This window comes from Aethalodelphis obliquidens, unplaced genomic scaffold (genome assembly GCF_003676395.1).
Source record: "Aethalodelphis obliquidens isolate GAN/ISIS:26980383/991018 unplaced genomic scaffold, ASM367639v1 scaffold33, whole genome shotgun sequence".
In the NCBI taxonomy this organism is placed as follows: domain Eukaryota; kingdom Metazoa; phylum Chordata; class Mammalia; order Artiodactyla; family Delphinidae; genus Aethalodelphis; species Aethalodelphis obliquidens.
In genome coordinates this window covers 20,908,465-20,916,834 of record NW_020837977.1, presented here as the reverse complement: position 1 = coordinate 20,916,834, position 8,370 = coordinate 20,908,465, and the positions used below count along the sequence as shown (strand labels likewise).

General features: G+C 60.7%; 1 long non-coding RNA gene across 1 annotated transcript; it reads right to left on the bottom strand.

Moving 5' to 3' along the window:
- Positions 1-338: 338 nt before the first annotated feature.
- LOC113631562 (uncharacterized) lies at positions 339-6,731 on the bottom strand. The gene is made up of 3 exons (XR_003437433.1): positions 5,175-6,731; positions 2,491-2,605; positions 339-1,722 (listed from the first exon to the last, which is right to left on the bottom strand). It is a non-coding gene; the product is annotated as an uncharacterized LOC113631562 (long non-coding RNA).
- Positions 6,732-8,370: the final 1,639 nt, after the last annotated feature.

Sequence of the window (8,370 nt, the reverse complement as noted above, 5' to 3'; positions counted from 1 at the left end):
CACTCTTATGATTATGCAGAATATTCCGTGGCTTCCCGGGGCCTCCTGCCCCTCCCAGGATCTGAAATTGCACCTTGAGGGTCTCTTCCTCCAGCGAGTCTCCCCACGACAGCTGTGCACGGGGAGGTGCTTGGAGGCTCTCGCAGAGCTGGCTGGGACCGGGGGCTGTGGAGGCATCACCCCGCTGTCACCGGCAGCCGGGGGTGGACACAGCTGCGGCACCGTGGGGAGAGCGCAGGGTGTGGGAACCACTCACCCATCACAGGCCTCTGTTGGGCCGTGCGTGCGTGCGTGCGTGCGTGTGTGTTACCGAACCCAGGTCCCGCTGCTCACCGCTTGAAAGCCAATTCTCCAGAGACAAGGGTTGCTCGGAAAGGAAAGTTTGCTTTATTTCGGAGTCCGGCAACCGGGGCAGAGGGTGGGCTCCTGTCTGAGAACCAGCTCCCGATGGCTGCTCAGGGGCCAGGGGCTTTTAAAGGGCAGTTTCGGGGTGTACAGGCGGAGCGGGGGGCAGCACAGCGCAGTCAGCTCTGACAGTCGTCTTGAAATCGGGAATGTGGTGGTCTGATGGGCGTCACCTTGGCTGTTTTAAGTACAGTTAACCCTTAGCTGCAGGGTTTGTTCCCGTTTCTTTGAGGCCAGTTCTCGGAATCGTGTGAAGTGGGACAGCGTATGGCGTGGCTTCAGTTTGGTCGTGATGCAGTCAACCTCCTCCACCTGGCGGGGGCTTCGGTACAGCTCACGGGATGCGGCTCAGAATATGACCTGCAGCCCTTAAAGCAGAGCTAAAGGCCCTTGACTGTGCTTAATGACTAAGCCATGATTGTTTGGTCTCCTTTGACTGTTTTCCTTCGTTTCTGCATTTTCTCCCTTCTCGGATTAAACTTACTCTTTGGCTAAAGGTTTCTCGCGGAGGACGTAGTGGTGGGGACAAGGGCCGTGGGGCCCTGCTCCGGTTCATGTGGACTCTGCCCCTCAGGTTCTCCAGCCAAGGTTTGGCACCCTGTGACGCGGGTGCTTGGAGGTGCCTGGTCGTGAGGCCCCGTTGCTGCTGCTCCGGGGAGATCCTGGGCAGCTGAAGGTGGGCCACGTCGGCTGCCCGTTCCCAGAGCCACCTGCCCCGTGAACCGGGACAGGGTTAATGGATAACGGGGTCCTTCCCCATCCTAATTCAGACGTTCCGCCATGAGCCTTCAGAGCTGGGCTGAGCTAGTCCAAATATCACTGTGTTTACCTGACCTAGTTAAACGGCTTGTTTTTTTAAAGGAGGAGCTGAATTCAAAGCTCTTCACCCCAGAATCACTGCACGTGAGGTGGGGAGGGATCCTCGGACTCCTTCCGGCTTTGTTCTGCAGCAGAGCCGTGCACCCCGGTGGCCAGAGCACAGGTGGAAGCCCACAGCCCCGGGGTCTGGTTCTCAGGTGTTAGCTGTGTGAACACCAAAGCACCTGCCATCTGTTTCTTTCTTTCTACACAGGGAATCGAGGCACTGACCCCGGCTGCTCTAATGACCGCATGAGGCGGTGGGAGGGCCTGGCGCTGGCATCATTGCCGCAGGATTACCATCTCTGGCGCACGCGAGTCTGCCGCCCTGTCTGGGCTCAGAGAGACGGGTGCAGGGCTGGCCTGGCCGCTCTGTGCTGTGTGCCCTGGAAGACGCCCTCAGGTCCTGCCCTTGGTGCTGTGATGGGACCAGATCACGGCCCGAGCTGCCTCTTCTTCCTGTAGGAAGAAAACAAGTTTTAAAAAACTCAAGACCTGACATGATTTTGAAGCCAGGCTCTGCCCTGTCCTGTGAGACCCGTGGAATGTCCTGTGAGGTCTCGGCTTCCTCTTCTATAAAATGGGTGTCACGGCAGCCTCTTCCTGGGGGGTTGGCAGGAGTGGACCATTCCTGGGGCGGCCAGAGTCACTGTCTTTCCGGCAGTGTCCCCATCATCTGCGGTGGGGCTCTGGGAGCCCCTGGCTCTTGGGGCATCAGCGCTCGGCTTCCTCGGGCTACACGGGGCCACAGTCTCAATCGGTTGGTCACTCTGTCACTTGGGCGCTGCCGCGGCTCCCACCCCCTCCCGCCCCATAGGCAGGAGGCCGGTCCCAGCCTCTCCTTCTTGGGTCCTGGCTCCTGACCAGGTGCTCAATAAATATTTGGTGAATGATGAATACGGAGGGAAAAGCCACTCCTGCTGCGTTTCTGGACTGTCCTCCATGCTGTAGCCTTGGGTCCATATCCCAGGCACTGGCTACGTGGCCCTCAGGCCTAGGGCCCCTGACATGAGGTGGCCGCGCTGTCCCACCGTTCCAGTGATCTTCCTCTCTTATTAGGACGTGGTACGGGAATCTCACTGGCATGTTATTGTTTTCTTAATCACTACATCATAATTCTAATGCCTTTTCCAAAGGGAGAAGTTTTTCACTGGCTGTGTCTGTATAAACGTGTGTATTGACATAAATAAGCTAAAGTTGAAGTTAAATCAGTTATTAAAAACTTACAAAAGCTCAGGCATGCCAGCTTGTATTCAGCCTTTAGAAGGTCTGCAAACTGAGGTGACGGGCTCTGCTCGCAGCTCACATAGCCGGGCTGCAGAGATGGCCCGTGGGAAAGCTCCTGAAAAAAATGTTAGGGCCTTTCTACTGGTGGAGAAAGGAGTGTGGACCCAGGAAGCCAGTTTGCACGCTCTCCTACCCACTCTCCCTGGAGCCCTCCCGCACCCCCCAAAGGTCCTGCTCCCCACGTCCGCGGGCAACTGGAGGCCTGGCCAGTCACCCCACCTTCCCGGCACCCGGGGGACCTGGGATGTGACGCACCGGCCTCACCCAGGAAGCCCAACACCTTCGCTCCCGGGCTCAGGGCTTCCCATGCGACTGCTGCGCACCCGACCTGACGCTCACCTGTGAGCGCCGAGGCGCGGGCCTCCCTCCCCTTCCCCTTCCGCCCGGGTGAGCCCCCCACGCCGTGTCCCCCTGCGCCGGTCCCGTCGTCCGCCGGCGCCCCACAGCCGGGGGCCAGGGCCCCGCCGGCCTCCCCGCACCTGTCCCGGGACCGCCGCCCCCGCCCGCCTGCCCGCCCGTGTCGCTGGCGCCGAGGCGCTCCTGGCTCTTGCACTCGGATGACTTGCGTTAACAGCTCATTTAGCGCCGCGGCCACGCGTGCCCGCGCTGCCTCCGCCCCCGTGGGCGCTGCAACCCGCGCCTTTACGAGACCCTTTCAAGGGCTCGCAGGCCCGGCCTCCCCCTCCACCCGGCCCCTCCGCAGGCCTATCTGCGCTGCGATCTTGAGTCCTTGCAGGAAAGGAGCTATTTCTGGCCACCGGTCACTCCACCCAGGGCACTGGTCTCATCTAAGATTTACGGTGCTTTCCTGTGTGCGCCTGGGGATCAGGAAATCTGTTTGCTGTCACAGCAGACGCCTGGCTGCTGCCATGACATACTTGGCAGAGTTTTTGGACAATAATTTCTGTAGAATGTTGAGACACACATACAGGATATTTCTGATGCCCATGGACACATGCAACGTGCCCTTCATCCCTGGGATCTGATGTCTCCCAGGCTCCTCTGAGATGCTCCTTGGTGCTAACACTGAGTCCGTGTCAGGAGCCTGTGTTTTGGGTTTGGGCCCCTTCCTGAGTTCTAACAGGGGAGGGTGCCTGCAGCTGGGGGACGGGGTGGCCCCTCCAGAGAATGGCAGAGAAGAGGGCTTTGACATCTGTCGGAGTTCTGTAAACTCTAGCTCTTCTCTCCTTTTGAAGAATTCCATGTCCCCCTTGCTTAGATTTCTAACATAGACGATGTTCCAGGATAACAGTAATACTCGGGCTTCTGCTTACAGAGAGGAGGCTAGTCCCCGCGTGCAGAAGATGTGGAACGGGCGGACCTGGCGTGGGGCGGGAACTTGTGAGCCGCGTGTGTGGACTCAGAAAGGGGCCCCAGATGAGCCCAAGCAGAGGGCTCGGGGGCGAGCGGTGGGGACCTAGGGGAGGGCAGGTCTTTTCTGGGCCGGCTTAGTGCAACCCGGGGGTTCCCATCTGCATCCCCACGAGCCCAGAGTAGCTCAGACCAGGATTGCCTGGACGGGGCCCGAATTCCTGCCTCTCCCGGCGCCTCACTGCGTCCTGGGGGGCTGGAAGCTGGCCCCTCCTGCGCCCCGGGAGACCAGCCCCGTCAGCAGTGGACTCCCCTGCGGGGTGGCCTGGGGGCACGGTCACCACCGTGTGCTTTGTTCTGCTGGCCGGTCCCCTCCACGTTCTCTGACCACTTATCCACTCAAACCGAATGTCCCACCATGAGCTCACCTACCATTTGGCAAAAAACCCTGATTGTGCCCTCAAAATGAGTGGCTTTGAGGTGACCCCACCCCCTGAGGAGAGAGGCAGAGGTGCCTGCTTCTCTGTGACGATGGAAACACGTTCCTGAGCCCGAGCTCGTGTCCCTGAGCTGACCACCGGCGGCCTCGGTGTCACCGTCAGTGACCTGGTCCTCCTTCCCGGTAAGTTCTCAAGAGCTTTTGGCAGAACTGCCGCGTCAGCTCCGTCTCTGGGGCCCCGAGCCACCCTCTCTGCCCCTGCTCCCCACCCGGGCTCTTGGCTGGAGGCCGCCTCCTGTGCAGGTGCTTCCAAGGTGGGGCTGCTAGATCCTCAGGCCAGGCTGTGTTTCTAACCGAGGAGCCGTCTACAAGTGGCTGAACGGCTGTCATCTACAGTGTCACCTGCTGAGAGCCTGGTGGTCTGTGCTCCTTGTACTGGGGACATAGCCGGGCAAACACCGGTGGGGTCTCTGGCCTGATGCGCGGGGTCCAAGCTCCCAGGACCACCAGCTCCTGTCTCCGGGGGTGAACGCTTGGAGTCCCTTTCACGGCCCCTCGCGTTTATTTTTCATGCTCTGTCAAGGCATATCGGTTCTTTCTGACCCATTCTTCCTTTTTCGCCCTCCTTCTCCTGCTGCCCTGGTCTGAACTCCTACCTGCTTCTCATCTCTTCACACCGCCCTCCCCCGTAACTCCCCTCACCTCTCCCCCGGCAGCTGGATGACTTCTCAGAAAGGGCAGATACGATCAACTTAACTATTTGGTCAGCAAGCGTGTACTGAGCACCTACTGTATGCCGGACACAGGGAAAAGCGCTGGGGCTGCAGAGAGAAGGAGCCAGCCCTAGACACCCCCAGAGACCCCCAGAGCTCACCATCTCCTCCACAGCGACCTGGACTAAAACACAGAGCGATCAACAGGTGCTGGGAGACAGAAACGCTGTGTCCTCTCATCTGCCAGGTTAAACTCCCGTTCACCCTGGACCCCGAGCTCCCGCCACCCGGGCCCAGCCTGGCTTCCCGGCTTCCTCTGATCTGCTTCCTGTCCCACCCCGCACGCCTGTCTCTCCTGAGCGGCCGCCCTTCCTGCCGTTCCGCTTCTGCCTTTTCTCTGCGTCTGCGATGCCCCACCCTGACCGCCCCCATCGGTTCAAGTTCTGCCTCGCCTCTAAACCGGAGCTTGTATTCAGAATCCCCCCACCCGTCTTCCTCAGACTTCCTGGCCTTTCGTTTGGGCCTCCTCCACGACATCGTCAGACACCATCAGCGCTGGAGCCGAGGGCTGCGTGCACCCGCACGCCGTGGGCTCCCTAAGCGCCAGGCCCCGTTCCTCATTGGGCAGCGCTTTCCAGGGAATGGCTGATTCCGGGGTGAGGCTCGCGGAGGGAGGAACCATCCCTGGGGCTGGTGGGGGGCTCACATCCAGGGTCCTTTCCAAGAAGAGGGTTCTGGACAGGACCCACGGTCCGAGAGAAGACAGGGCAGTACAGCTGGAACGAGAGGCTGGTGCCTCTAACTGAGCATATTTCCAGTGAGAATTCAGATATGGTTGTGTCTGGGACCCCAGAAGAAAAAGACCTCATTTTAAGTCGGTAAAGGGAATGACTCAACCCTGGTCTCAGGGTGAAAGGAGAATAGACCAGCCCAGGAGTGGAGGGAAGTGATGACCGGGTGACTTCTGGGAGTCAGCTGAACTCTTTTAACCATCTACCTGAGTAAGGCGGTGTGGCCTTTCGCAGTCTCTGCTGTGTGCAGTATGTGTCCTGGCTTTTCTTCTCGCTCCTGGAGAAGGAGAGGTGGTAGAAAGCTGGGCCCCGGGGAGAGTGACACTGGAAAGGATGGAGGTCATAGGGGTCATAGGAGCACAGAGGCGACCTCCTCACAGGTGGCTGGGGAACCGGGTCCTCAGGACCTTTTAGGATGCATTTGGTTGCAAGTAATTGAAAGCCCACCTCAAAGTGGCGGGAAGAGTAAAGACAGGCATTTCTCATACTCTGAAAGGCCAAGGCAAGGGGCCCCAGTGTGGCAACTCCACTCCCTGGGCTTGACCCCGAACGGCAGCCAACCTGGGTGCCCACCTGGACGTGCGGGCGGCTGAAGGGAGTGGGTCAGTGCCTGTAGCCCGGCAGCGAGGCCTCGGTGTCTTCTAGCTGCTCCTCGGTCACAGATTCAGTGCAGGCTGTCCTGGCATAGGGCACTCTGTGCAGGTTTGGAGAGATCGGGGGCCCCCTGAGCTGCTGGCCTGTTTCTGCACGTGGGTAGAGACACCATGGCCTGCCACAGAGGTGGTGCCCTCAGGGCTGGGCGTCCAGGGCCCGGACACCACCGTCGGGAGGGAGGGGAGGTGCCCAGGCCTCTGTGGCTGATGAGCAGAGAAGGCAGGGAAGGGGCTGAAGGCTGTGCCCCAGGCCGGCAGAGACGCGGGGCTGGGCCCTGCGGTGCTGTCCCCAGAGGCTGGCCCGGTCACCCTGCTGGGATAAACAGCTGTCCACGCCGTGCACTTATCTGCACACAGAGGGAGGGAGGCCCTGGGTGGGTGGAGCCAGACCTGCAGGTGGGCGGCTAAGAGCCGCCCAGAGGGCTGGCCTGTGGGAGGAGGTGGGACCACTGGGGCCTGGGAGCCGCTGGCCCGAGGCGCCGTAGGCGTGACTCCCGAGCTGAGCGGGGGCCTCCCGTCGTGTGGGCGCGGGGGCGGGCCCTGCTGCTCTTCCTCTGGGCTGCGTGACTTGCACGAGGTGAAGGCTAAACTGCCTCTGGTTCAATCTGTATGAAGATAAACACTGTTCCCAGGAAGCCTCACAAGGGGCGGAGGCAGTGGTGAGGGCCCCGTGGAGGCTTTGGGACGCTGCTGGCCTCCTGCAGGCACCAGGCTCCCCCGGGGACACCGCCCGGGCCCCGGGCTCCAGGCCTGACTCCGCGGCCAGTACAGCCCCTCCCAAGTGTGCCTCACCAGACGGTGCCCGTGGGGCCTGTGTTTCCTCTTGGGCATGCCGTCCCCTGTCCCTCTGCTTCCTGGGGTGAGGCCCCCCGGGGCTCCTGCAGCCGGCACTTGGGGGACCCACACCCCAGCCGCTTGCTGTCACATCCACTGGCTGAGCCGCCTGCTGTGCCTGGACATCACACCCCGTGCCCTGCATGTAGCCCGGCCTGTCGTCCTCAGGACCCTCTGGGCGCAGAGCCCCCGGGGGTCTCCGCGGAGGCTGTAGAGTGGCCCAGCTGCACGGTGTCCCCTGCTATGTTCTCAACCCCCATACGGTCCCCTTGGGCCCACGGTCATCTGCCGCGATGGCTGTGGTGACGGCAGCATCAGTGAGCGATGAGGTGAGACCAGAGGCGCAGGAAACAATGACTAACGCGGAAGAGCCGGTGGTGTCTGGACAGGCGGTGACCCACTGTCTTCTCAGGGGCCTCAGTTGGCTTCGCGCGGGGACTGGCGCACTCACTTCTTCTCCAGGCTGGTGGTGCATCTGGGCCTGGAGGTCTGTGTGCAGGCGCTCCCGGGCAGTGCTGTCTGTCCCAAGCCCAGGACCACCATGCAGGCTGCGCTGTGTGTGTGACCTGCACCCTGGCTGGGCGCCAAGGCCTCGTCTGGCCTGGGGGCACCCCCAGGAGTCTCATCCCCAGCTGCTGTCGGGAGTCTGGCTCACTGGAGAGGCAGGAACCTGGGTGCACCTGCCTCTCGGGGGGCTCCTCCCTGTGTCTTCATCTGGGCCAGGTCAGGCCACACCTCCTTGGTGCAGGGCTGAGGCCGCAATCTCAAGGGGTCATTCCCAAAGGACACCTACAAATGTCTAGGAAGGTCTAGGAAGGTCTAGGAAGAAATGAACATTTACAGTGAGAAAACTTACAGGATCCTGATGTAGAAAAATTGAAATTCGTTTCAAAGTTGAATTTGGTTTAAGAATGCAAGGGAAGAAAGAGACATGACAATCTCTCTTTGTCTCTTTGCCGTCTCTCTCCCTGCACACACATACATACAAATCCTACCCTCAAGTGCACGCACGCACGCACTCCCATACGTGCACGCACGGACACAGACAGCGCCCCGTCGCAGGCCAGGCTGTGTGAGCG